At 39.9% G+C, this 27583-nt stretch overlaps 1 long non-coding RNA gene across 3 annotated transcripts in view; it reads left to right on the top strand.

Moving 5' to 3' along the window:
* Positions 1-21638, top strand: part of LOC107995237 (uncharacterized) — a 29866-nt gene extending 8228 nt beyond the window's left edge. Inside the window, exons 3-4 of one of the 3 annotated variants that reach the window (XR_009830193.1) lie at positions 19599-19762; positions 19843-21638. This is a non-coding gene — a long non-coding RNA (uncharacterized LOC107995237). Of the gene's footprint in view, positions 1-645; positions 997-1664; positions 4781-19598; positions 19763-19842 lie in introns of those variants that run through there. The other 2 variants (XR_009830192.1, XR_009830194.1) reach the window with 2 other exon arrangements.
* Positions 21639-27583: the final 5945 nt, after the last annotated feature.

Raw genomic sequence — 27583 nt, 5'->3', positions numbered from 1 at the left:
GATAAATTATAAAATTTATATTGGAAAAAATCCAATTTTTCCTATATGGAAATGTATGCAACTCATTTTGTTTTAACGAATTCTACTATTTACTATTTTGTCCCTTTCCATCCTTTCTTTATTTGCTTTGAAACTTTATAGACTTTCACGTATAGGGAAATTGGGTTTTTTCAAACGACCGCTTTTGTTTCAACGAATTCCGCTATTTTCTCTTTCGTCTCTTCCCCTTCCTTTTTTTTCTTTTTTCTTTGCTTTGGAAGCTTATAGAATTCGAAATACACGCAGAAAATTTATTTCCACTGGTGTGACGATCAATTTTAGAGAATTCAAAGTATAAAAAAAACCATTCGTCATTGCCAAGAAAAAAACGATAAATTTTACAAACAAATACGAAACAAATATTTCAATGTTATTTTTAAATCACTTACGACGTTCTCTTAATCAACTCGTATAATTATTCTACTCATGCTCGTAAACTTTTGATCAAAAACCGTATCTTTTGTTTTTCAATATAAAATCTCAAAATTGCGTACGAGTCTTCGTTATTATCTTATTTCCAATTATTATCACAGACAAACATTTTAATCCCATAATTTTCATAAAGAAACGACTGTACGTAAATTTTACGATGATTTTTTTCCATAGAAAAGATGATAAGAGGGATAAGTTTACGTAATGACGGCTTAAGCTCTTCTTCGTCGATGAGAAGCGGATAATTAGACCCCGTAACGCGACGCCGTAATCGTCGAATGTAACTTTACACCTGCAAAAAGTTAATAACAAGGGTGGCTCGCGATGGTTGCGGCTATGGATCAATAAAATGCGTCGTATTGGCGAAAAGTTATATTGTGTCGAGCCGAGAAGAGGAAAGAGGAACGAACGAACGGCGGTTACTCTCTTGCAGAAAGCAAAGCGTGATACTCTCGGGCATTAAAGGAGATTTATATTGCACGATTTTATTGCTATAGACCTTTGAAAATCTTGTCCATGCAAACGGTAAGATGATAAAGGTTATTAAAATAATTTTTAAGGGAGAGGAATTAATTTATTTGTATTAAATGCTTCTGGTTTTAATGCGCAGATTTCTTTTTTTTTCGTTAACGAAAACATTTTTTTAATTTTAACTCGATCAAAGTTTTTAGTACGATCATGATTTTATTCCCGAGTCTTCTTTTTTTTATGAATTTTATGATCTTTTTCGAGGCGCGATGCATTGATTTATTAAGACACGTATGTAATTTGTATCCTATCCTCCACTAAAGACCGTCATTACGGTCTTTAATGACAACACGACACTGCTGTTATCCTTTCTTATTTTTACCCTCTGTCTCCCAGAAAACTGAAGAGAACGATATTGTAATGGCCGTTATGGGACTATCTATTAATAGATAGGCCTGCCGTTTCGAGAAATGCGATGCCTGCACGTACATTACGTGACGTTAACTAACGAAAGGAAAACATTTATTTGCCTCTATTGAGCTGACTAAAATTGGAAATTTAAATATTATGGAAAAAAATCTTTTCTGAATTATAAAATTCACAATTTTGAAAAGGGATCGTACGAAAGGCAAAACGAAAACCTAAAAATCAGAAGGTTTAGAATAATTTTCTAAAAATATTACCCTCCATATATTCTCAAATTGTTACTCAATTATTTGTTACAGAGACAAGGTGTCGCAAAAACATCGGAATACATTTGTCGCGAATGAAAATTTTATCGGATAATAGAAGGCACAAGTTCAAGGGCAATTATCATCCCCAATCATCCCCTGCTTACGTGGCATCGCGATAAATCTTTTCGGAAGTCGCTGTTTCCGTGCGGAGGCCGGAAGCTTCGTGTCGACGGCCTGTCAAAACACGGGGGCTGCCGGGTCACGTGCAACCCCCGAGGTTCGCGCCCTTTTCTACAGTCATAACTGCACCCCATTGTACTTTTGTATATACAAGGCGCACGCGACTCGCAAATAGCGCCGCTATTATTGTACGCTATTTATGCGGAGTTATAATCGAGGGGGTGGATTGTCATCGAAAATTGTATATATCTTCAATATGCCCTTTTAATTGGAAATCCGAATTACGCTGGAGTTTATTTAAATTTTAATCACTCGATTGAAATTAATCAAATCAATAACTTTTATCCCTTAGTTAAAAATATTATTCATTCTATTTAAAAAAAAAAACAACACTTTTTTCCCAATCGGTTTAGAATATTTCTTTACGTTTAAAAAGATAACAATGCTTTTAACTTTTGATATAACATCCTTTTAAGAAAAATTAAAAAAGAAAGAGGGGAAATAAACGATTATCCACTAATTTCCGAGCGTCTACGTACACAATTTCAATCCTTGCGAATGGAACAACAACAATCGAAAGCTTATTTTCAATCACTTTCCGAAACATTGAAACATTAATGTCGGGAGCTTACCGCACACGATGTTGAGTGTTCGATTCTAAAAGCGGAGCACATTTATCCAACGCAGATAGGAGGAGGAGGAGGGGGTCGGAGAGGCAGGAAGCTCTTGATCCGTGTAAAGCTTTTCCGAAAATTTGTGAAAGTCAGCCCCCGAGTTTCCGTCGTTTCAGCTGGTCCGGCTGCGACGCGTGCACGTCATAGATCAATAAGTCTCGTTCTCATTGTCGACTCGTCGTGGGCCGGCTTTACGGGTCTCCTCTCTCAGGAAACGTTAACGACATCCGTGAAAGACGTATCGATCGTTACCTACCAAGATATCGTAAATCACGAAAACCGACGGGGAACGTGGTACGTTTCCACGTGCACAGAGAACGGGGTACAGAGAGATGTGTATTTACTTGTGCGCAGAGGTAGAGAAATAGTCGCGTCTATTAAGAATAATATATTTTCCGCGAAATAAAATTTTTACCAACGCGGCTAAAGAGATTTGTCCTACTCCTCGGGCAACACAATTGTCATTTCGAATATTTTGCATTTCGTGTATTCTAAATTCAAATTTTCCATCAATTCCATCATCGATTTCCACTTGTTAATAAACTTATCACAGTTTTCATAATAATTTTTAATATTTCACATTGCCTTTTTAATAATACTTTAACGTAACTCAATGATATCTATCTTACTATAATATACTCCAAGCAAGATGGATAATCTTCCTCTTTTTACTATTCACAAAAATTGTTGCGAACGTGATAACTTGTATAACCTTCTTTTCAACAGTTATCCCAGAATATCGTTCAATGAATCAAAAGAAATAATTATTGCCCGCGTTCACTACTGACGTCCAGAAAAAGAAAGAAAAACTTCGTAAAAATTTCAAAATTGCATCGATAATGGAGCGAGCCGATGAATTGAACAAGTTCAAAAAAGGAGGGGGAGGAAGGAGGGCGGGCAGGGACAAAAATTGGATCCGAAAAAAACCTCGCGCTCGTTAACTACGATAAAACGATCCGATGGTGACATCTGTGTCAATAAGGCGAATTCTCCCGGGGGTTCGAAGCGGAAGGGAGGTTCCACGAACGCGATTATCCTCATTCAATCATCGATTTTATTTGGTTAATAAAACGATTATCCCGGTTCTCGCACTCGACGAGAGAGAGTATCGCCCTTTCCACCCCTCCACCCAGCCTCGTTCAAGCTCTCCCCCCTTCCCCTCCCCTCCTTTCCCCCATTCCACCCCCACCCCCTTGTTCACCCTCTCCTAGGCCAGGTTGAAACTGTTGTACAGTGCACCCTCCGGGGGCGTTCGACCAAAAATGTAATTTACATCCCTTTATGTCGCGAGATTGAAATATTTGCGAATTAATCCGCGCGACAGGATTATCGTCGGCCATTATACGCGGCCCGCCGTTTCTCATTCACCTCCCTCGCCGAGGTTTCCAGCAGCCGTTTCTAACGATTCTCCCTTTATTCGATTCAAAAATATCACCGTTACCCCATTTTACGGAAGATTGGATTCAATTATCACCCCGAAACCTTTCCATCCCGCGAGCCGCACGTCGATCCTCCGAGGATTGAGCCGCGAGGATGATCGCGTTTTCAAAGCGTTCTTGCGTATAGCTTGATTTTCTTCTAATCTCTCGGGTAGATATTCTGTTCTTCAGCTTATATCGATTCGAGTCTCTTTCTTTTTTCTTTTTTTCCCCTTTAAAATCTTCGTGGGATATTTTACTGTGAAAAGTACTTAGCTTTTTTTCCCTTTTTCGCAATTTGATCCCGATAATTCGTTATTTCTTTTACGAACGAGAAACTATTGGACGAAGAAGTATATAGTAATAGGAATTTTATCCGAATATATATAACAAAATTTATTTTTCGTCCAAATTACTTTTCTATAATTTAATGCGATTAATAATTCAATTAAAATTCTATTTTTACTTTAGGTGGAAAGATTTAAATATCTAAAAACTCTTTTTCTTTATTTAAATATTTTAAAAACTTTTCGAAACATCGTGGAAGAATCGTCGAATCGCTGAATTGTTCAACCGCACGCTCACCTTACCGCATTGGTAAGGTCCAGTTCCGTGATGTTAATTTTAATCCAGCAATTAGAGGCAACTCCACGACACTATATCCAACTGGCGAGACAATCGTGAATTGAACGATCGTGAATCGCAGGATGACTGCGCATACCCGGCCAGGGGGTTGTTCCAGGAAACATTACGTCAAATCCCGGCTCGTTAAAGCGGTATACAATAATCTGCGCGCCGCCAATCCCGCCGGCGGCGCTCAATTAATTCTCCGGCAAAATTTGTCGCTTGTATTAAATCTCTCTGGATTAAAGGCAATCTCGCTTCCGTCTTCCAACCCCTCTTAATTCTCGCTTATACTTTGACTCATCATCCGATCCATCCGTGTCAACTTCACTGGACCGATGAATTAATGTGCTTTCGATCATTGTTCTTGGCTTTTATATTGCAGATACTATTTGATGTTCGTGCGATTTGAACGTTCGTAATTAATAAGAGAATCGGAAAGAGTGTATATACGTAATCTTTAATTTTGTGATATTAAGATATTGATATTAAGTTTCGATAATGTGTGAAAATGCGAGTATAACGTATACAAAGAAATATCCTTTTAGATGTTAAAATTGAAAAGAAGAAGAATTCGATGTAAGATTACGAACATGAGATCAAAAGCCAAGAAGAAGAAACAACATGGATTGTCGCTAAGATTTTTACAGACGGCGAGTCGCAAAGAAGCTGGCGCCATCAATTTTGATTCTCATCCAGGCAATGATAAATGAAAAAAAAGTCGACAGAGGATCTCATTATAATCGCTGAATTATCGATCGATCGCTGTCTGTGAAAATGATAAAAACGACTGATTTATTTACAATATCTAAAATTACATGAAAACTTGTTTCGCAATAATCAAAATTTTGAAATTGAATCGAACTACTTACAGTAATTTAATAATCATTAATATTAAAAATTTCGTTATCGACAATCAAAATCGAAAGATTAAAGGATTGAATTTCACTATTCGATATTCCTTACTCGAGAGAAGAAGAAGAAGAAAATAGAAAGATAGAAGATTTTCTATTTTCTTTCAAATATTGAAAGCACGCGTCAAATATATACCTCGTGTCAAAAACATCAATTCTGAAGCGACCCAAGGAATTCGAGTGTCGGGGAGGACGACACGCGAGTGGCTCGTGTCGAAGTCTCGTGAAAAAGCCAAGTGACATGGCCGCGTGCGACAGGGGTGAGCCAGGCCAACGATACGGGTGAGTGTAAATAAGGTAACCCCGGGTCTGGAGTTCATCACCCAGCGCGAAACACGTCAGGGTTGCGACCCTGGGTTAGCAGGGCTTGGCTGGTAGCGAGGATCACCCGAATAAGGGTAAGCATTCCCCGTAGAGGGGGATCGAGGAGCTCGCGTGAGGTAAACAGGGGATGAAGAACGTGTGTTCGACTTTCGAGCATTATGTGCTAAACCATAATGTTTTGTTATTGCATATGATAACACGATGGATTCACGTGGAATTGGATCGTGCTTTACATCTCACTATCTTCTATTCGATGATTATTGAATTATCGATGTGATTACGAGTATCCTTTTTTTTTTTATTGTATTATGAGAATAATACATACGAGTAGAGTGTTGCAAGAATGATTCGTTGGTACGAAATTTTAAGAATAAGAAAAATATTTTTTTTCCGGTAAAATAAAATTTTCTTTCTCAAGTTATTTGATATGATGTTAGATAATATCTAGTTTAGAAATTAAAAAATTATTCGACGATCGATATGTGATATTTTAAATATTTTGAAATTATTATAATATAGGGAGATACGAAAGATACGTTTCAATTTAATAAACATGGAATAAGTATATAAGATAATAAGGAACATTTGCAAAATTGGATTCTCGTCTTATTTTATATTAAAGATCTTATGAATACATTTGCCGGTACGGGATAATGCAATTAGCTAACTTCCTCGAATCTATTTAATTTAATTAAGATGTAATCTGATATAGAATATCACGATCGGAGCAGAATCGACTCGAATGTAGAAAAGCAAGTAGGGGGTAGAGTTTTATCGATTGAATAGCGAACGAATGGTCATTTCCAGTGAAACTGGGGATTAAGGGCAAGGTCATGCGAGGTCAAGACAAGAGTACACGTTTTCTTACTAATGGAAAGAGATAATTAAAAAAAAAAAAAAAAAAAAAAATAAATGAATAAATTAACAAGATCAAATTCGATCAAACGCTTCGTTGTTCTAAATTCTAAATTTTTTATCGTGGCGTTACGTGAGAAATAAAAATTACAACAATCGAAAGAATAATCGAAGAGTAAATGAGTTATTAAAAAATAAATAAATATATTTACAAAACAGGAGTGGGATTTGTCGAATAGACCAGGAACGAGTAGGAATCGCGTACCAAACGCAATTTAGACTATTCAACCATGCCGCTTGTCAAGTTACCGCGATGCAAAATGCGCTCGCGACCGCAGCGCAACGAATCACGGACCGCGTGTCGTGTCACCGATGCGTTGTTGCAAAACAAGAGGGAACAAAGTGACAGTTGCGTGCATAACAAGGCCGCTGCGGTATTTTGTAACTAGCGAAAGCAAAGTGAAGCTTTGTAAGCGAAAGTCTTGTTATTACTTCAAGATAATCCGATTCTTCTTTTATAATTACAATTAATTCGTGAATTTATTTCGATTCTATAATTTTTTTTTTTTTAAAGAATTGCAAAAAATCTCTCGTTCCAACGTCACCGTTATTCTTTGAAAGCAATTGGAAGATTGTTCGATCGACGTTATTTCAATTCGTGAAAGGAAAAATCGTGACGTACGAAACAATAACTAACAAAAATTAAGTTAACCTGTTCGTGAGAATGGAGCATTCCTTTACGCACTACAACTACGCCGTTGATGAATCAAAGGGCTTAATATCGAACGTTTTCCGCGCATCCACAAGAGCACGCGTCGCGAGCGTATTAAAAAACAGGAATAATGCGAAGGTCGTGCGGGACTGACGAGACAGGGAAAAAAGGAGATGATGTCACCCTCTGCCGACCATATGTGACTTTCCAAAAATAAGTAATGCTAATAGTAATTGATGGCCGCGTTAGTTGCGCCGTTTCCTAATTCGTGTCGTCCGTGAAATATACCGAGTGTCCGATGGAAACGGCGCCACTCGAACAGCTGTCGCTGTTGAGGGTGAACATTGAGTTACAATAGACATCTGGCCGCGTTTAAAAGACGAGAACGGAAGAACATGCGATCACCGTTAAGGTATTAGAAATTTTATTGTGAGACGTGCTCTTTCGCGTATGGAAGACGCATGATTTTCTTTTTTTTTTTTATTCATCAGAGTGATAACTCACATTGTCTTCTTAGAATAATATTTTGAAGACGTTTAGAAGATAGTAAAAAATTGATTATTCAATGATATTTCGCGCGCTTTCAAAAGATATGCCTTTTTCATTTTTCTTCTTAAAACGGAATGATATATTTAAAGAGAAAATTGATTAGCTTGTTGGAAGATGTTATAAATTTCAATTCGAAGAAAATTTAACGTAAATTTGTGAAAAATAAGGAAAGATGCTCTTGCATTTAATTTTGGCAAATTAAATTATTCGGAAAATAGAATTTGTGTAATAATATGTTTAAATATCGTTTCGTGATATAAATGTTTATTTTTAAAATCGATGCCATTTAAAAATGGAAAAAGAAAATTTTCGTGAAACGATGTTATTCGCGATAATATTCATGAAAGCATAAACAACGCCGGTTACCGGCAAACAAATCCCAAAAACACCGGTTACAACTTTTCCCATTCGAGCAACAAACAGCGGCATTTGCATTATAACAATGCAGTCAGTGTCTATCGGATGCACTATAATCATTACGCGGATCATTAAAATATCTCTGGTACGCGTTCACCAACCGGCCATCCCCCTCGATTCGTATGCCACATTGTAATCAATAGGATTGCTTTTTGTGTCGAGTTTAAATGCCGTACGCGTCTACAAACCCGGGAAAATGTGAAGAGAGAGAAACAGTAACAATTAAACATAAGCAAACAACAATCGTTAAACTTTTGCAGTTATCACTTATTCTTAAACAAGAATAAGTAATAAAAGATCTTTTCTACAACATTGAAATTTACGTATCTAAAACGAGCATTTCACGTCAATTTAATTATCAAATTACCAAATTGTACAATTTAAAATAAGAAAAAAAAATCGTAACTAATTTTCAAAATAGACGAGTTAATCAAGCCAGAATGGCTCTTCTTTTTTAAACTTATTATTCGTCGTTTTTTATTCAAAAGTAAAATAAATAAACTGGCCAAGACTCGATCCCTCTTCGACTAGCAAAATGATAATAAGAAACAGAGAGATCGGAGACTTGGCCGTTGAAACGAAATCCTAGATCATTGGTGATTCCCACCGCGGAAATTAACCCGATCGTTCAAAAAGTCATTTCTTTACGACGCAAAAGCTTTTTCTCTCAAACAATTTAAGGTCAACAAGCTAAACGAGTCCCCTGTATATTGACCTTCCAAAATCCACAATTTGAACCCGTGCTAATGGCGGTTGTTAGCAAAAGCATGCAGGCGGAATTGCCTTTCGACCGTAAACAGTTAAATTTGTAGTTCTGAAACACCCTATACATTCAATTTGCTAGAAACACAGAGAGCGGCACAGAATACTTCTGTGAAACAAAACGTTGCCCGTGTGTATACGCGTGTACACGCGCGCATACGCGTAATACACACACACGTACACGTGTTGTGCGTACGATAGTCCGTGCCCGGCCGAGCCGTATATTAACGTATTCAAATGCACGTGTATCTGTCTATTCATGCATGTATGTATTCACCAGTGGATATTATACATCCCCATGAGAAGATGCGGGCGAGTGACAACCATATGCATCGCGTTGAATTGATAATATCGTAATATGCGAATGTCGACAAGGCGGACTTATTTCTCGTGGAACTGTGCGGACAATCGCGTGCAGAATCGTGTCAATAGCTCCCAGTTTTCTGCTTGCTTTCTTTTTCTTTTCCCTCTTTCTCTCTCTCTCTCTCTCTCTCTCTCTCTCTCTCTCTCTCTCTTCTCCTCTCCATCTTTCTTCTCGTTTTAAGAATTCCTCGAAGTCGATGGTCTCGATCAAGCTCAATTGCAGCCGAGGTTAAGGCTTGGGATATTTAGCTGTTGGGCTACGGAGATATGGATCTATGGAAATTTACATATGATTCAAGTGCGCGAGAGAGGGTTCTGTTCGACGTTTGTGTGCAAATATGATACACCGCATGGGAAGAGGCGAGATAAATATATTTTTCTGATAATAATAATAATAATAATAATAGTGATAACAATCCTTACCGACGTATTTTCGCTCCCTAGATTGTCGATTGAAAAAGAAAAAACTTGTTCTCCTCTTATTTTAAAATCTTCTTCGCAACAAATCGAAGCGTTACTCCGCAAATAATTAAAATAAATCCGTCTCGACTTTCGAATTTCAAATAATCTCGAACGGAGATTAATCGGTATATTCCGCGAATTATTATATTTTCTTAATTTGGCGAGACGGTTTCCAAGCGTCTCCTCTTGTAGCGAGGTCACATGCCCAGACTTCGGGGGCAGAGCACAATGGCAGTTAGAAACCTACTCGAAACGAAAATCTGGCGCCCATATTGGGCCATCTATATTTATAAGATCTATATCGCGCATCGAGATCCGCCGACCAGTCGGTTTGACTACCCTTTGACCCAGTAGACCAAGTAGAAATCGTATATGATACATCTGCTCGAAAAGTTGGGCGTTTTTCGGCACCTTCTCAGACCTCAACTCGTGCTCATCCGCCACGATGATTCCTTTAATTCGGTGATTTGCATAATTGGCAGGGGGAGGGAGGAAGGGCTGTTTATTTTTTCCATGGAGGAATGAAAATGAGACACGTGTACCGCGTGGGCTCCGTTCACCGGCAAATTTAATAAGCCGTACAATCGTTACGAGCAGTTCGGTGAAATCGTTAAATCGTCATAGAAATCTCGTCCCCCTTCTTTTCTGGCCAATTCTTCTCGAGAAACCACGCCAATACGGCATCGACGGTTATTATTTCGCGAATAATGAGTTTAGAATTTTGTGGGAGAAAGGATTTTGCATCGAGGAATTAAAAAGAAAAAGGGAAATATTGCATAGTTACGATATTTCTTTTCAATTTGAATCTTTTGAAACGAATTATACGATACACGAATTATACAAAATCTTGATAAAGAGGAGAGTTGAAGAAGAGTGTTTAAAATTTTCAGATAAAAAGAAATTATCATATAATTTGAATTATTTTATTTGAAATATACGTGCAGTGATTCGTTGTTTATTATTTATGGGAATTTTGCAAAATCTCGATAAACAAGAAAAGAAGGTTTGAACGTTTCAAATTGTGCGGGGGGAGAGAGAATTTTTGGAAAAGAAGATGTTGCATTGAGTTTTGAATTTCTTTCTAATCGAAATATAGATGTGCATAATTACTCGTGACGATTATTTTATATAATGTTTCATAATATTGCAATTAAAGGAGTTTACGGGTAATAGGAATGTTGCGTAACAAAGGAGAAATCTAATTTGCAAAGGCTTTCCATTTTGCGTGTAGTAACATCCGTCTATAAATTTGCATTTCCAAATTTCGAAACACGGTTGATGAAAGATATTCGAAATTTTTAACTCTAATTAGATATATCCGTAAAATTCGCTCCTATATTAACGGCAACATCGAATTGTTACCCTTGTCGATTTAAAAAAGAAAAATATTTGATCTTCTTCCGTGATCCATCATCGAATTTTCAAAATCACCTTGAATAAATTTATTCTGTCTAAATTTATTCTCCAATGCTTTTCCATCCCAGTGGCAATGTCGTATTATCTTTCATTTTCGAAAAAAGGAAACGAGACTTAATGATTAAAAATGCTTTTATCGACTCAAAACTTCGAAATTTCGATTAATGCTTCTCCGTCTCACATCCACGTCGTTTTCCATTATCGAAAGAAAGAAAAAAACAAAAAAGAAGAAAACATATAGCTTCTCCACATCTACCACTTCACAATGTCATTTTTTACGATTCGCCGCGACCGGAACTCCTCTCTCTCTCTTTCTCTCTCCGTGGAGGAACGGTCGAATTAGCTTTGCTAATTCCGATGGAAACATAACTTCATCCACGGGTTCACGCCTCGAGAGAACCGGCTGCTAGAGAACCGGCAATAGTCGAAGCTTCGGCAAACGGGGGCCAGTGGTGGGGTCGTTGGAGGAGGTGTATATAAGCGGTCGGAGGAGGGAAAGGGGGTGGAGGTGCGCGAGGGCGGACGGTATGAAAGTTATGTCGCGTAAAAATCGATTTATCCGCGTCGGATCTCGGGCATTGTTCTCGGCGCGGCGCGGAACCGGGTCGTCGTCGTCGTCGGGCAGAAAGGAGGGGAAAAAGAGGAGGAAGGAAACGTGGCGTGGAAATGGAGGAATCGGCCGGTGAAAAATTTCGAGCGTGTGTATTAGGGTATTATACACGTTCCAGTTCCGTAGAGCAGACAGAGCTCTGATTGGCGCTCGTTGCAACGGACCTCTTTCGAGGCAATGTTGTGCGCCGTGCTAATTTGCACACCGATGTACGAGACGGTCCCTACACCTCGTTCGCGATAGATAATTCGCGCGTTGCTCGATTTTTCACGTGAACCGGTATTTCGTTGATCGAGAGGAATTTAAGATGCACGGTTTTGTTTCGATGCGATTTGGAAACGCGTGAATTTTTTTTCACGCGTCACAGAGTGGAAAAAAGGAATAATTCGCTGGAAAGGATAATAATTTTTTTCGAATAATTTTTCTTCTTCTTTTAATCCGACCCGTGCATCGTAGTTTCAACGAGAAAAATAACGCATTCTATTTTGAAACGTTTCTGAAATTTGACTATCAAATGATATCTTTCTTTTGCTCGAATAAATGTTCATTAAAATAATATCTCGAATAATTTACGATTCTAGTCAATCGTGTCAGAAATGCAAATTTATTTTACGCAATAAGATAAATAGATGTAGGTATGCTCATTATTCAATGATAATTGAAATCTAAGAAACGTTAAGAATTCACAGTAATACTATAATTACGTATATAAATAATCTACTTAAATTTATTTTACCAAAATTCTTTAAAAACTATCGTGTTCCCCTCCTCCTCTCTCACCTCCTCTCACCCCTTCCCCCCAAAAAAACAAAAACAACGTAAAATTCTTGCCAATAAAGTCATTAAATCCCATTATATTCGATCGTACAACGTAGAGGAGACGAGCTCAAGCTATCTAAAATGCAGGATTTTCCCGCTCAAACCATCCATTTTGCCGGCCACCGAATGCATGCTTGAGGCCGTGCGAAGCTATGAGACGCGTTCTCGTTCGGATACGCGCGCACGCCCGCGCAGATGGCTGCACTTGTGCGTGAAAACGCGTGTATACGTGAGGATACGTGGCCGTGCCGCGCTTGTGTTTGGGCTGTGGTCGAGGCTCGGACTGGTTTACAAGTATAATGAGTCTTGCGCGCCGCATAACATTACATCGCTGCTTGCTCGGGATTTAGATTAACTGTTTACATGAACAGCGGCGAACAGCGGAGGAGACGGCCGATTGCCGTTCCACCGGATAGAGCATATACAGGCCGATATAGAGCATATGTACTCTACATTTCGATCCTTCTCCATTCTCGCCAAACTAATCATCATCTCTCTCTCTCTCTCTCCCTCGCGACGAAATCTGTTCGTTCGAAGGGGAACGATTTGCGGTATCGGGAGAGAGAGTATGTGAGAAATCGGCTCACGATAACAAAATATCGAAAATTCCTATTTAAACTTCATTTCTGAGTTCTGGGATTACTGGAATTGGATCGGTCGGAGGACGATACGATTTTGTTGAATATTTGGATCATAGAAGTTACATAATTGGTTGAAATCGCGTATCTATCCTAGTTTGAAAAGCAATCGCTGAATGTATCTTTTCCCGCGAAAAGATGAACGGGAAGGGTTTCGAAAGTGAGAAAGACGCATCGAGGAACATCGTTGAAACATCGTTTCACTCTCGAGCGCAAACCAAGCGGCAGCAAAGCGCAAAACCAAGCGAGGAGAAAAAAAGTAATGGAAATGGAGAAAAAGGATAGGTGGGTGGCGATCAATCGAACGCTAGGGTCCCTAGCGTTATCGACGCGAGCTTTTAAAGGCTCAGTCGGGATACTTTTTTATCGGCTGAAATATCGCTGATTTCTCGTCCGCCCTGTTTCTCATCCACTCGATGAAGACCATCGCACGCACAAGGGTGTGTATCTTTCATCGATCCCCTCTCGTTGCCCCCATATTGACCTCTCTATCTCTCTCTTTTCCTCTCGACCCTGGAATCTCCGCAATTACGAGTGTTTCGCGTCCTTAATTCGTTCCTTTGAGAATGGACACCCGGTGGATCTCGTCGCGTTGAAACGTTTCGCACATACTGCACACTGGGCTGCCGGTTAACTCGCAGGCTAGGGGAGGGGGTAGTTCATATTCACGAAAGTACATATGTTCTCGCGCGCGCGGAAGCAGGGAAGGGAAGGGAGGAGAACGAGAAGGGGTCGAATTGAAACTGCGCTCGAATGGAACATATCACTGTCGTTTCTTTCATGTCGTTTGAATTTGAAAAGCGATCCAGGATTAAACACGATAACCGACCCTTCCGCGGCCCATTCGGAGGGCAAGGTAAGGCTAGGCTCCTCTGTGAACGATTAAAACGATTAGTCCGTGTCAATTTATTTTTTTTTTATACGAGTGAAAAGTAATTTGAAAAACACCGTCGCGGATTACAGAATTATTTCATTCTTTTAATTCGTCAAAATATACGAGAATTATTTTATATCATCATCTATTATTATGGTACCGATATTAATTATATGAATATAAAAATTTTCAAGCGCTTTTTCTTTTTCTTTTTTTTTTTTAAGCTGCGAGAAATGGAACGATGAATATTCACGATCGTCTAATTGTGTAAATAATCGTTTAATTAATGATGCATCAAAGTGCGTGATTATCGATCAATGCTCGACACGATAAATGATTTCTTTTGATCGCGTGTTTCTTGTTCGCGTCAGAAGAACGTGAAACGTTTATGGAACATTAAGTATACGCAGTTTTTCATTGAAATTTTCTGCGAAAAATAAAATATACACCGGATGATTAATGAATTGCATTTGCATTCGCTGCGACATCCATATTCGATTAATCTTGTTAAATCAAACAATTTGTTGATAGGAATTGCAATTTATTATTTCTCTAGAATATTTCTCTCTAGAATATTTCGCCGCCCCGTTAGAAATATTTCCAGCACAAACACCGTTCGAAAACTCGACGCGCAATTGGAGAAAACGAGATTGTTCCGTAGCTTTAATAAAACACCATGGCGAATGTCGGTGCACAATAAGCACCTTGCGCCATTCCAGGGGTAGGTGCACCCTCGGCGCACACGTGTGCAGCGTCACCCCACGCGTGCCGTTTCTGGTGGCGGGGTCGGAAAAAAGGGTGGTGGGTGCGATCCTCCGCAGGACCTTCGCACGTGGACATTCTCAGCTTACCGAGACAAATCCGTGATTCTGCATGCATAAAGTATTAACCCGTGCGAAATTTATGAAAATGCATGTCATTTTCCAACCCCTTTTCCCCTTCTCCCTCTCCGTGGGGGGGCGTCGGCGAGATTTAAAATTTTACGCGACAGAGTTGAGCATGATAAATGAGAAGAAAGGAGAAGATTTGGACGGATTATTTGGACGGCGCAATAGGAGGGAGAGTATCGGGATAGTCTGTCGATAAACTCAATGTTTCTGTACCGTTGAAAGTGTCTGCACAAGGTTTTCTATTAAAATAACGAAGGCAACCGGACAAAAGCAAGATAAGATATTTTCACTTGACTTGCTTCCGGGCATTAAGAAACCTTTCATTTCTTGGGAAGTGTATGTAGCGAACATAAAATAGCATCGATTTATGATTCGATCTGCATCTTGCGTGTTCGAAGTGGAATATTATTGTGCACGCATATCGTATACGTAGAAAGGAAACTTAAAAAATTTCATCGCGAGAATTAGAATTAGAAGAGTCGAGCAACGTAAATAAATAAATAAGAAGAAAAGAAAAAAATCCGTTCCCAAGATGTTCCCTTCTTTCCAAATTATCTCGATCCATTTTCGAATCGCTAAGAACTTCGAAAATCCTAAGAGCAACAAAATCTAATCCAGAAGCGCGAGTAATGCGTGTAAATCTTGAAACGTTCGCGAGGAAAAAAAAAGATCATTACACGATAAGTTTATTTGGAATGGGTTTTTCGCGTATCCTCCCCGTATATGTTTGGAAGACCGCCGCCACCCCAATATTGAAACAGCAGATCTTGGCCGTGTCCTCGGGGGAGACGCGCGGACGCGTTTATATTCGCACTTGGGCGTCGGCCCCTCGATCCGACCTAGAAAAGGGTACCGATATCAATTCGAGGCCGCTTATCAAAATAACGGTTACATCTTCATAAATATTTGGCCGAGCCCCGGGGACCCCCTCCCATGACAAGCGTGAAATCAGTATGGAGATGAGGGTGCAAGCCTGGCCGAGGGAGGCTGAAACGGATTTCGAGTCGGCCGCTTTTTAGAACGAGTCGATGAATGATTAAGGCGAAATCTTCGGGAGAGGAAGGGGATGGATGGAATAAGCCATGGAAGAGCGAGTATCCGATAGATAAGAAGCGTACATTTCGTTGGATTCGATCGAGAAGAAACGAAGATTCACACTTTTTCGCGTGAGAAAGAAATTTGCAAAAATTTAATTTTACGATTAATTCCAGACGAGCCGCGCTAATCCCATCCGAAAGTTTCTTCTTTCCGACGCGCGCATACAACGTCGGCGAGGAGCGTGGGTGCCGGGTGCAGCACGCGGGTGTGTAAACATTTCTGAATTAGTATTCAGAATGCGCAGCTGTTGACCGCTGCGATGGCTCGGTTTCGAGGGCTTCTCCGAGGCTTCGTTTAATTGTAAGGAGCCAGATGCCTCTCCTCCTCCTCCTCCTCCTCCTCCTTTTCCTCCCTTGTCCACTCGACAACCCCCGGTCCGCGGTCCAATTTACCCTCGTGCCCGGCCTTCACGTATGGTTTCTTCTGCAACGGATCCACATTTGTCTACGCGTATCATTGCTAGATATCGTTTCAACCCCCCGCCAGGCATCGCGTTACTTCGCGACCCTCTTTATATATGTATATATATATTGCCAATTGCCCTTTCTACCCCTCAGTTCGCTGAAATTGAGAAATTCCCGCGTTCGAGTGCGTTAATTAGGTTTGTTTATCGGGCAATTGGATCGTCTTAGACGCGTTTAGAACTTAAATATTCCCTTCTGGAAAGCGTGTAATTTATACGCTGTGTATTTATTGGGAGCGAAGAGAGGAGTGAAGACGAGGATGACGCGTTAGTTTATATTAAGAGAAGTTTTAAGTTTTAAGTTTGGGTTTTCTTTTCTTTTTTTTCTTTTTATTTGAGAAATTCTTTCCCAGAATCTAGAGGAGAACTACCGAAGCATTTCTCCCAAAAGAATTACTCCTTACCTGTGTCTTAACAAGATTTATAGATCGCGGCAAATAGCTTCGAGCTCGAAACCGAGTTTTCCTCAAAATTTACGCCTTCAATAAGATAGGTAACGGCATATTTTCTCCCGCGCGATCTTCTTCTTCCTCACGACGACAACAATCCCGTGTATAAATACCGGGATACGAGAGGTGGCGAAAAAGGATGAGATAAAAGTGGGGGGATGGATAATTGGCGCGATTAATAGAAAGCCTGTCCGAGAAATCCGTTCGAATCCGTGTGACAGCGTGATATTAAGCGTTCCCTTCGACGCGCGTTCGTTGTACGAATCGGGGAAACGTCCGAGGCACCCGATTATTATTATTATTTCGAAGCAGAAAAATATAGGAGAGAACCGATCGCGCCTCGAACGGATCCCAGGAATCATAACCAGTGGTTAAAATCGAATTCGGCCCTTCAACGTCTGTTCCTCTCAGCAGAGGGGAGGGAGAGGAGAGAGGGGATGTCGTCTCTTAAGTAACAACAAAATTCAATGATTACAGAGAGATTATAATTGATGATATACCGACTTATCGAAAAACGATAAAATATTATGTATAAAACTCGAGTTTTAAATAAAAAAAAAATTCGATCTTTGTGTCATGCGAGGTATTAGTGAAGATCGTGAGTAAAAGATCATGAGAGTCTTTTACTCCTTCAACAAAATGGATTTTGAAAGATTATTTTTTTTTAAATGTTCTGCATGTCTTCCAGATCGTCTGAATCAGATAGACGTGATATTTTTCTTGTAAGGAAAATTTGATGCGAATCGAAATATTGTTTATTTATGAAACAATTAGAAACGTGTTTTTTTTCTTTTAAGTTGCGCAGAAACGATAAATAAGCAAAAAAAAGAGAAAAAAAAATATGATATTTCGCAGAGACGATGTAAAATGAAGGAAATGTTCTCATTAAAATCAGAATGAGAACATCGTGTTGTATGACATTCCGTAAACAAAGAACCTGTTTGATGAATTACGACCACACATGCCGCGTATAAACATGCCGTTATTAAATTAACAAACATGAATCAGCGAGAAATACTATTGAAACTTAATTCTTGCCATCAATTTACTTCGCGGTCGTAACTAAATTTACTTCGGGTCTCGGAAATGGCGGATAGAAAGGTTGAGTACGTTATAGCATATTTAAGGAACGAACACGTGAAACGAAGTTGTTAAACTTTGAATATTGATTTACAGAAATAGCAATGGATTTTTAACAAAAATATTAACTGGTTTAAAAAGATTTCTTTCAAAATTGAACATATTTTCGTAGTTTGGATCGATTAAACCATCGTTTACTCCTTCTTTAATTAATTCTTCATAATTCCAAAAATAAATTACAATTCAAATTCGAAGAAGCAAATTCCACGTCATTAAAGAAGACTTTATTCCCTCCCAAAATATAAATAATTCGTTCTTGCGTAACACTCTCAGAAAATAAAAAAAAAAAAAAAAAGGGGGGGAAAGAAAATCGAGCCGCGCAAAATATATATATATATATATACATATAAATTGAAACAAACAGGAGCTCGTCGCGTCTCGCCGACTTCGTGGAACACGCCTCCCGACCGCTTATGATTTCCCCCAGATACGCGGCCCACTTAATGAAACAGGTAACTCCGAGGGATTTCTAAAGCGAATTTCGCTGCCTCCCACCCCACGGCCCATCCTTCCACGTCCATCGTGGCGCGATACGATCGCCGGAAGATCATAGATCAAACACGTGAACGCACGGGGGTTGTGACGCTGCTTATTATACATTCGTGCCACGATAAGAAGGGGCCAAGATGGTTACGCCGCCGCGGAAGGGGTAGATACGCCGCTGTTATAAATGCCGGTATTATGCGGACCATCTTGGAGAATCTTTGCACGAGAGTCACTGATATCCAACCGCCCTCTTCAATGCCCCCCTCCCCAACTCGTTCGTTTCCACGAAACTACGCCACCGCGCAAAAATCATTGCGGACACTTTGAATAATTCCGAGACAGGATGTGAAAGCGCGTTCCTCCGTGATTTTTATTATTATTGGATTAATAACAGGGGGAAAATCGTTGGATTCGTCTGCTTTTGTTGACGAATTAAAAAGAAAACCATCGATAGAAAATACTTTTCAAAAATATTATATACTTCCTCTGTTGAATTTCAAGCGTTACAAATTGTATAACTACGAAACTCGGTGGAAGGAAAAAGGAGAACAACAATTGGAATTAAAATTGAAAAGCGGGGAAAATTCGGGCCTTAGGTTTCGAGCATCGTCATCGAGGCAACGGGTTGCTAATTTAACGTTGGTGAGAGGGGAGGGAGGAGGAGAAGGAGGGGCCGTCGACTCGGTTCCAGAGCGGAAGAGAAGCCACGGGTGGCAAAGGCCGATACCATCGAAACCGATCCTCTCATCTAGCTCTCGAGTTAGGTAGTTCTCACTGTAGCTAATGCATGCGGATCCCCGGTCGGCGGAACAACTCTATGGCGTTAAACCGGCCCGTTATTGTTCCAGGTGCCATTACCGCAACCTGCGTTGTCTGTTGCAAAAGGTGAAAGCCACGCGGAAGCCAGATACGTTTCGGCGATCCCTCCACGTATATTGCTCTTACGATTTTCATTTTCTACCCTTATTATCCGGCCGCCTCTCATTCACGTCGCCGCGCGAATCAAACGAAGGTGACCATGTACACTTGCGTTTCTCGATACTGACGAAAGAACTGGAACTTTGAAATATAATAATATGTTTTTTTTTTCAGATCACGTTGGATGAATCAATAATGAAATGTGAAATATTTTATTTTGGGCCCTTGGATCTTGTTCGCGTTGATTGAACGAAGATGATAGTATTTTATTTGTGTTCGATGCAATTTAGGAAGAGGATTTACTTAATTTCTTCGGTAACTTTGTTAACTTTGTGCTGGATAATTCTGTTCCCCCTTAAAGTTAAAACTAGCGAATATTTTTTTCTTTTTAAACAAAATTATAATTATTATAGAGATATAAAAGTGCAATTTCTTTGATTTGACAATTAGAGAATAAGAATTAACGGAAAATAAGAAATTTAATATGATAAATTCGTACAATGATACGCAATTTGAAATTTAAATTAAAATTACATATAATTCCAAAAATGAATTAAGAAAACGTACCGAAACGTTTCGAGTTAATGTATAAGATGGAATTTAACGTGTACACAGAAAGGGGGAAAAAAGGTGTAAATCGAACGATATCCAGAAAACGCGAGAAAACTCGTAAAAGGAAGGGGTATATAAAAAAAGACAAAAAAAAAAAAAGAAAAAAAAGAAACAAAAAAAAAATGCATTCATTTGCATATCGAGGCATCGAATAACGGTGTCCCTATAAACGTCTCGTTTCGTCAAAAGTACAACTCGAAGTGTAGAGAGCCAGGCTGGAAATATGAACCCAATAAAATCGGACGCGCATCATCCTTTCGCGGTGCGATATAAAACCGATTCGCTCTTGTGTTACGAAGAATTCCACAAAATTCGATTTACAGCGAGGTCTGCGCCCACGTCTCGGAAAACTGGCTGGCTTTTAGAACGGTATACATGGGAAACGATTTACACGCTGCAAAAGCGTTCTCCCTTTTTTTTCTTTTCTTTCTTCTCTCTCTCTCTCTCTCTCTCTCTCTCTCTCTCTCTCTCTCTCTCTCTCTCTCTCTCTCTCTCTCTCTCTCTCTCTCTATAGGAACGCACAGTGAAGGAAGGAGCGGCGTTCGTGTGTAATGAACGGAACGACCGATTTTGGCGCTAAGAGGATATATTAGACAATCGAAATAGATGGTATAACCGGTGAACAACACAACAGGCTATTAAATTTAGAGGTTCTGAATCGTTGCCCGATTTAAATGACTCGGGAAAGAATTGGACGATAAAATAATAAAATGGAAGAGAATAAGGAGGCAAAGAAATTGGGTGATCATTTTATAAATCAGTAGTTACAACTAGACCGGTTCTAGTAAATTCTGTTGTATAACGATAACAAGCGTGGCGATAAAATAAATACGGTTCGGCGTGAAATTGTAAAAGTGAAGAATAGAAAATAGATCAATGTTGGAATTTGTTGCGGTTATTTACATTGGAATTGGAAATTCCTCAGATTTAGGGAACGTATATATATATATATATATACATTTTTTATTTTACGTTTAACATGACTGCAGAAAATAAGTATAAGGCACTTTATATCGGACGTTCCATAATATTTTTTAACGTAAATATCAGATATGTATCTAAAGATTAGTGATTCCACTTTCTACGGTTCATGGGAACACGAGGAACTGAATGAAATGATTCTGAGAATCTGCTTCAAAACTGGTTGAAAGCCGAAGGACGAGATTCGTGGAAGTGTTAGGTCACCATAAATGAGGTAAAATAAATAGAATAGGCTGAGGTGAAATGTGGGCAGTGATAAGAAATATAAAATACGGGATCGAGCACGAACAAACGCTACATCAAATCAAATAATAATTATTTCTCTCAAAATTCATAGTTCTCGAAAATTATTAAAATACAAACTTCGTTTTCACTTGGTCGTCAAATTAACATAACATAGAAAATTTTGTTACTTTCATATTCTCTTTAATATATCATTCTCTCCGAGCATCATTCTATCGCTCTTTGAAAAAAAGAAAAAAAATATATTTATCAAGCAAGAAATCGATTGAAATTCAAACGTACAACATTGTTTCTACTTTTTCACACATTCTATCCCATTACTTTTCAACCGTCTTTGCATAAAGTTTGTCGATCATACGACGCTCCGAGTCTCGAACAATGCCTCGCCACGCGCTTTGATTATTCCATAAAGCAGAAACGCTGGCATAACGATAATAAAAACAGGCTGGATCGATTCAAGCACGCGACATTCTACATCTCTTCCTCGTAAAATCGGCGTTCTGATGGGAAAGCCGTGTGACAAGAAAAGGGTCCATATCATAACATCTCGAACATGGACCTGTGTTTATGATACGTCAAACGTGAAATTTCTAGTTTTGCCTACCAGTTTTAGCCGATTTATTCCCCTCTAATTTTATATAGATTTGTTCTGCAACAAACTTTTGCCGCACTTGTTACCCTAATTTAAACGATTATTCATTACTTAACAGCAAGATAAAATGGTCCAAGTAAATATTCATTGTCGATTGACTTTTATTTAATCGTATGCAGAAGATTTTATTACTTTTAATCGTGATTTACCTTTTAATTACCTTTTAATCAATTACTCCTCACTTCGTTCAACGATCGAGTAAAAAAGACTTCCAACTTGTGAAAACGAAGAGAGTAAGACGCAGGTTTTTTTTATCGAGCCTGGAAACGATCGCAAGAAGTATCGTGACTGTGGTCGTTTCATGGAAATTACTCATTTTGTACGCCAACAGCTCCAAGTTTTTTTTTTTTTAAACCGTGCGCCGCTTACGAGCTACTTTAAGTTTAACTGTATGTCGATCGACACTGTAGTTCTTTTTATTATACCGAACCGCTTACAAAATCACTTTGGGAAGTTTGCGATTTTAAAAATAAAGATTCGATGATAGATATCGAGAAATAATTCAAGTAATTTACATTTCAAATTTCTTTTACTTAAACGTTTCCAAGTATCACAATTAAAATATTAATAGAAGGAAATTGTTGGCAATGACTAGTCGAGATAAGCAATTTCCTGTGAGCGTACACGCGTCGCGAGCGCCGCATTAATGGCGTCGAGGGTCCCAATGATCACGTTGGAAACCGGCATAAGGTGGGTTTCTTTGAAAAATACTCGTGTAGTATTCGAGTAGTGCAGGTGAGCATGGCTAGATAAGAACTTATCACTTTGTCACAGACATTACTTATTTATTCATGTAAATTATACTTTGTGGAATTCTATGGGACATTTGTTTAAAAATATATGTAAGCATATCGATCATTTAAAGATGTATTCGTTTGGTAACGTGTGCCTTGTTAAGAATCGTCGTTTTCTTCTTCTTTTTTTCTTTTTCTTTTTGATTCTTATAAATCTTCCTTGCTCGTGTAGTCGTCAATTTCATTGCATTATCTACTAAAATATTGCCGATTATATATTACAATTATTTCATACCATTCATACTGGTACCTGTATGATCGTTATTGCAATGTTAAATATCGTAACAATTAAATTAACATTTAATAAAAAGCATTTTTACAATGTAAAACATTGCTTGTATCCTATTTTTTTATTACATTATGTGTACATCATAATGACTTTTAACATTCATTTCAAAAAATTCATTTCAAATTTGTTTAATATCGATTTCAAATATTGCCCGAAATAAAAGATGAAACGCAAGACACAAGAAATCAGCGGACTTTGTCACGAAAATTTCGTCGAAATTAGAAAATAATATAGAATTTCAAAGCAAAGGCTGTGATGTCACGAGATTACGCAAATGGGGTTTCCGTGTTATCTTCCCTGATACCGGTCTCAAAATTAATTCGAGTGATGTGAAAGCGAATTAACCGCAGTAGCGGGCCAATGATATATCCATTAATACCGATTTCCGACCTATCCCAAAAGTTTCGATATTCCATTTTCATTTCAAATTTCCAAATAAACATCCACGTTCGAATTACAAAATTAATTACAAAACCGAAGTAGCAAACGTAACTCGTATAATCTCTTGAAAAATCTGTTTACCACACCCAAGTGCTCGAGTACGCGATTTTTCAAAATTCCCTTTTTCGGAAGTTTCAACAACTTGTTTTATCGAGCAACGAAGTTGAAATGATCGGTGAAGGAAAAGGATCGCGGGACACGACTCGCGAACTCGCACACACACACACACACACACACACACACGAGCTTGGGACGAACCGCGTTAGAATTCGCGCAGTTGAGAGGGCGCGGTTTCGAAGAAAGTTTCGAGATGCATAAACGGGTGGTAGACGTAGCTTGATCCGCGGAACTTTCGGTTATATCCAAGGGAATTTATTGCCTCATTTGTCTGGGCGGCGATTCGTCGCACGTTTTACACGACGGTTAAGGCTGAGAGGTGTCTGGCTGATCGCGGCCCTCCGCGTCGAGCGAGAGAAACACCGAGAGGCCCCTTAATAAGCGAACTTCCTGGAACGCGATGAAAAATATGTTTTTGCAGGCACGCACGATACGTGTCACGATTTTATTATACCCGCCACTTCCGACGCTGCCACGTATGACGGAAACCGTGGAAAGGAGCCTGGCCGTGCATCTCGGAACAAACAATCGCGCGAACCCGCTGATAATGGATGGGGATCCTCGTTTCCCTCCCGTTGGGAATTAATTTGCGTCTTGGCTTTTATCCCGCTAACGAAGGCAAATTGTAACGTTTATTTTTCTTTCTTTTACGTATATGGGCAACCAGAGAGAAAGAGAGAGAGGGAGATTCTCCTCGGTGGGAGAATTCGAACAAGGAATATTCTTATCGAACGTAAGTTTTTACCTCGTGTTTATAATTTCAAACAATAACACGTACAATTCTAAAATTCGCGTACACAAATGATTGAATCGATTATAAATAAAAATTTCTCCACCTAGAAGAAGCAGGATTAAATTTAAACTTCGTACTCCATTCCGTGACAACGGGGAAAAAACAGGATACAGAAGAGTTCACATCGTCCCAGTTTACTCGTGTTTAGATCTATCCACCTAGAATATATACTGCCTCCGTACTTTCCGCTCCATCACACCTGCTCGGGGGACCTGAGCGCGTGTACACGCACAACGCTCTCCTAGAAAGAACCTGTACTCGTCGCCAAGGCCCTTAAGAGGCTTTGGACGAAGCACTGTTAACGATGCCCATAGCGGCGCGGCTAGTGGGCCTCGCATAATTGCGCTTAATGCTCGATGTGCGATGCCCGATGCGCTCACGTGGCTGCGCCGATATTATATAGCTGCGAGGTCAGAGCCGGGCATTTCGTTAAAAGAGGGCAAATCGGCCGCTTCCGGCCGCTGTTTGCGTACATACACGCGGGCGACAGGTTAGCGGATGAGGCGGGGCAGCCATTTATGAACCTGCTGCACCTTAACAAATCCACTCTGTACGTGCACGCACCTGACAGCTCGATTTTTATATCGACGTATATAGCAGGCCGATACGCCACGGTTTTTTACGATTACGCGCGGCCAGTTGCGGACGCGAGGTGGGTGTGGGTTTGGGAAATTTACAGGCGGGACGCTCGCTCGCTCGTTCGCTCGCTATGGGGGAATTCGCTCTCTTTTCCACCCTTTTTTATTTATTTATTTTTTTTTCTTTCTTTCTTTTTTTCCTTTTTTTTTCTATTCCTCCTTTTTTCTCTCTCCTCTCCTCCCTCCTCTCTCTTCCTCTATCGCTCGCCCTCTTCCCCCGCCCCGCCCTCCTCGTTTCTCCCGTTGCCGCGCCGCTCTCGACCGTGCATATTTGCTTTTGAGGGGTTGTTCCGGTGATAGAAGACCGAGTGTGAATATTGTTTGGCTTTTATTGCGACGCACTTTCGAACGATGGCAACGAGCATAGCCAGAGCGAAACCAGCGCGTATCGATCCGAAGAGAAATGGGCATTCTTCGGATTTTTTTCGTTCACGATCGATATCCGCTCCTCTGTCCTGGGATTGGTAACGTTGGTGCGCGATCGTGTAAAAAAAAAAAGAAAAAAAAGAAAGGAAGAAGAAAAAAATGGGTAAAATTTGTATTGGCAGTTGTAGCGGATTTTTGAAAATTCGAAAATTGACGGTGGAAACGATGGTGTAAGGTTTTTAATAAATTGTGCGAATAAAATATAATTTTCCTTACGTACATACGTGTACATACGTTTTTGTGTAATTTCTTTTCTTTCTTACGTGACAGTACGCGTATTATATATTGTTTGTTTAATCTTCTATAATATGTTATATAGCAAATAGCTGCTGCTCAATTTGTCCAGTTTTGTGACGCAAGACTGGACTTTTATGGAAACTTAATACGGAATACGGAATAATGCGGGCAGTTTGACGAGTAAATGCTGCTCAGCAATTTTCTGTAATTGCGTAATTGGACGTCTATAGTCGTTCAAATGAAATAAACGTTCGGTCGTCGCGAGCTAAACCTAGAAAAAAGCCCTTATCGGGTTAGTAATTTTTACGATATTCTAAACAAAATGCAATCACGATAAAATTGGGTAAATAAACAAACGTGGAAATTAATCTTTAATATCTATTTACTTTAAAATACCAAAGATACTATCTCTACTAATTTCTCTAATTTCAGGATAAAAATGGACATTTTCATATAAACTACAAATCCGAAAGAAGGGAAGACGGAATCACACGAGGAATCGATCGACTTTCCAACAATTTACGCTCTATAAAATTTTTACGATAAGTTCAATTCTTTCTGAATTTAATTCCAATATAAAAAAGACATAAAGAAAAGTAATGTTATTCTTCATCAACACGAGTTATCCTCCACTCCGTCAAACAACTCCACCAAAACAATCAAAGATGCCAACTAAATCCACCTCGTGTTAATTTCTCAAACCTCCCATTCCACTCACGCCCCGTCATACGCCACACCGTAAAAACCACACCCGGTTTCATCCACGCGCAAAACCAATTTCATCCGAGGCCGATCGTAATCGCTGCCAAGAACGCCGCGAAAGTAAACGTTGCCAAAGAACACACTCGTAGCAAGAGCGCGTACCGGCGTCCAGATCTTGGCGCGTACGCACAAAGGAGGCCAAACCCTCCTCGAAGAAAAGGAAAAAAGGGATGGACGCCGCGGAAATAAATAAAGGGAGAGAAAGAGGAAGGGAAAAAAAGAGAAAAAGTCACCTCCCAGGTATCAGCGGGCATCCTCCTTTACACGGCCAGCGAATTAAAATTCCACTTCCGGTGGGCAGGCTCGCTATCTCCGCCGAAAGAGCGGCGATAAAGTAAGTGGAAGAGCATGGGCCCCTGGATAAGCAGCTGGGCCCCGCGGCGCGATAAAAACCTCTCGCGAGGGCGAGCACGTGCACGCATCGAGCGCGAATCGAAACTCTCTAATTCATATTCCTGCACCTGACCTCTGGCCACCTCCTCCTCCTCCTCCTCCTTCTTCTTCTTTCTTCTCCTGTTCCTTCACCGCGGCGTGTCTCGTTCAAGTCCACCCCCGCGGCCATCACCTGTTTTCCAGGAGGGCGCGTGCCGCGGTTTTTACAACCGAGACACGCTAATTTCCACCTTGAATATTATTAATACCGTCCCAGGTACAGGTGGTGCGTTACCTGTACAGAAAGGGAAGGACGTGCACGTGCCCTTTTCCTTGTCTCCCTGCGGGATCCCGAGTGATTGTGGGGAACTGGTGTTCCTTTCGAGGTTCCAAGATCGTGGATGGGAAAATATACGCGCCAAGTTTGGATGGAGCGCGGAGGGTGGGTGAGTGTGAATGGCGAAGCGAGAGAGGGGGCAAGGTGTGAGATGCTCGATGATAAGGGGGTTCGGGTATCGTTGAAGTGGACGTTATTTAAATTTAAATGCGGCGGGGTTT

The sequence above is a fragment of the Apis cerana genome, linkage group LG6 (genome assembly GCF_029169275.1).
Source record: "Apis cerana isolate GH-2021 linkage group LG6, AcerK_1.0, whole genome shotgun sequence".
NCBI lineage: Eukaryota > Metazoa > Arthropoda > Insecta > Hymenoptera > Apidae > Apis > Apis cerana.
Note: the sequence above shows the minus strand (reverse complement) of the source record. Positions and strands in the feature narration are given on the sequence as shown.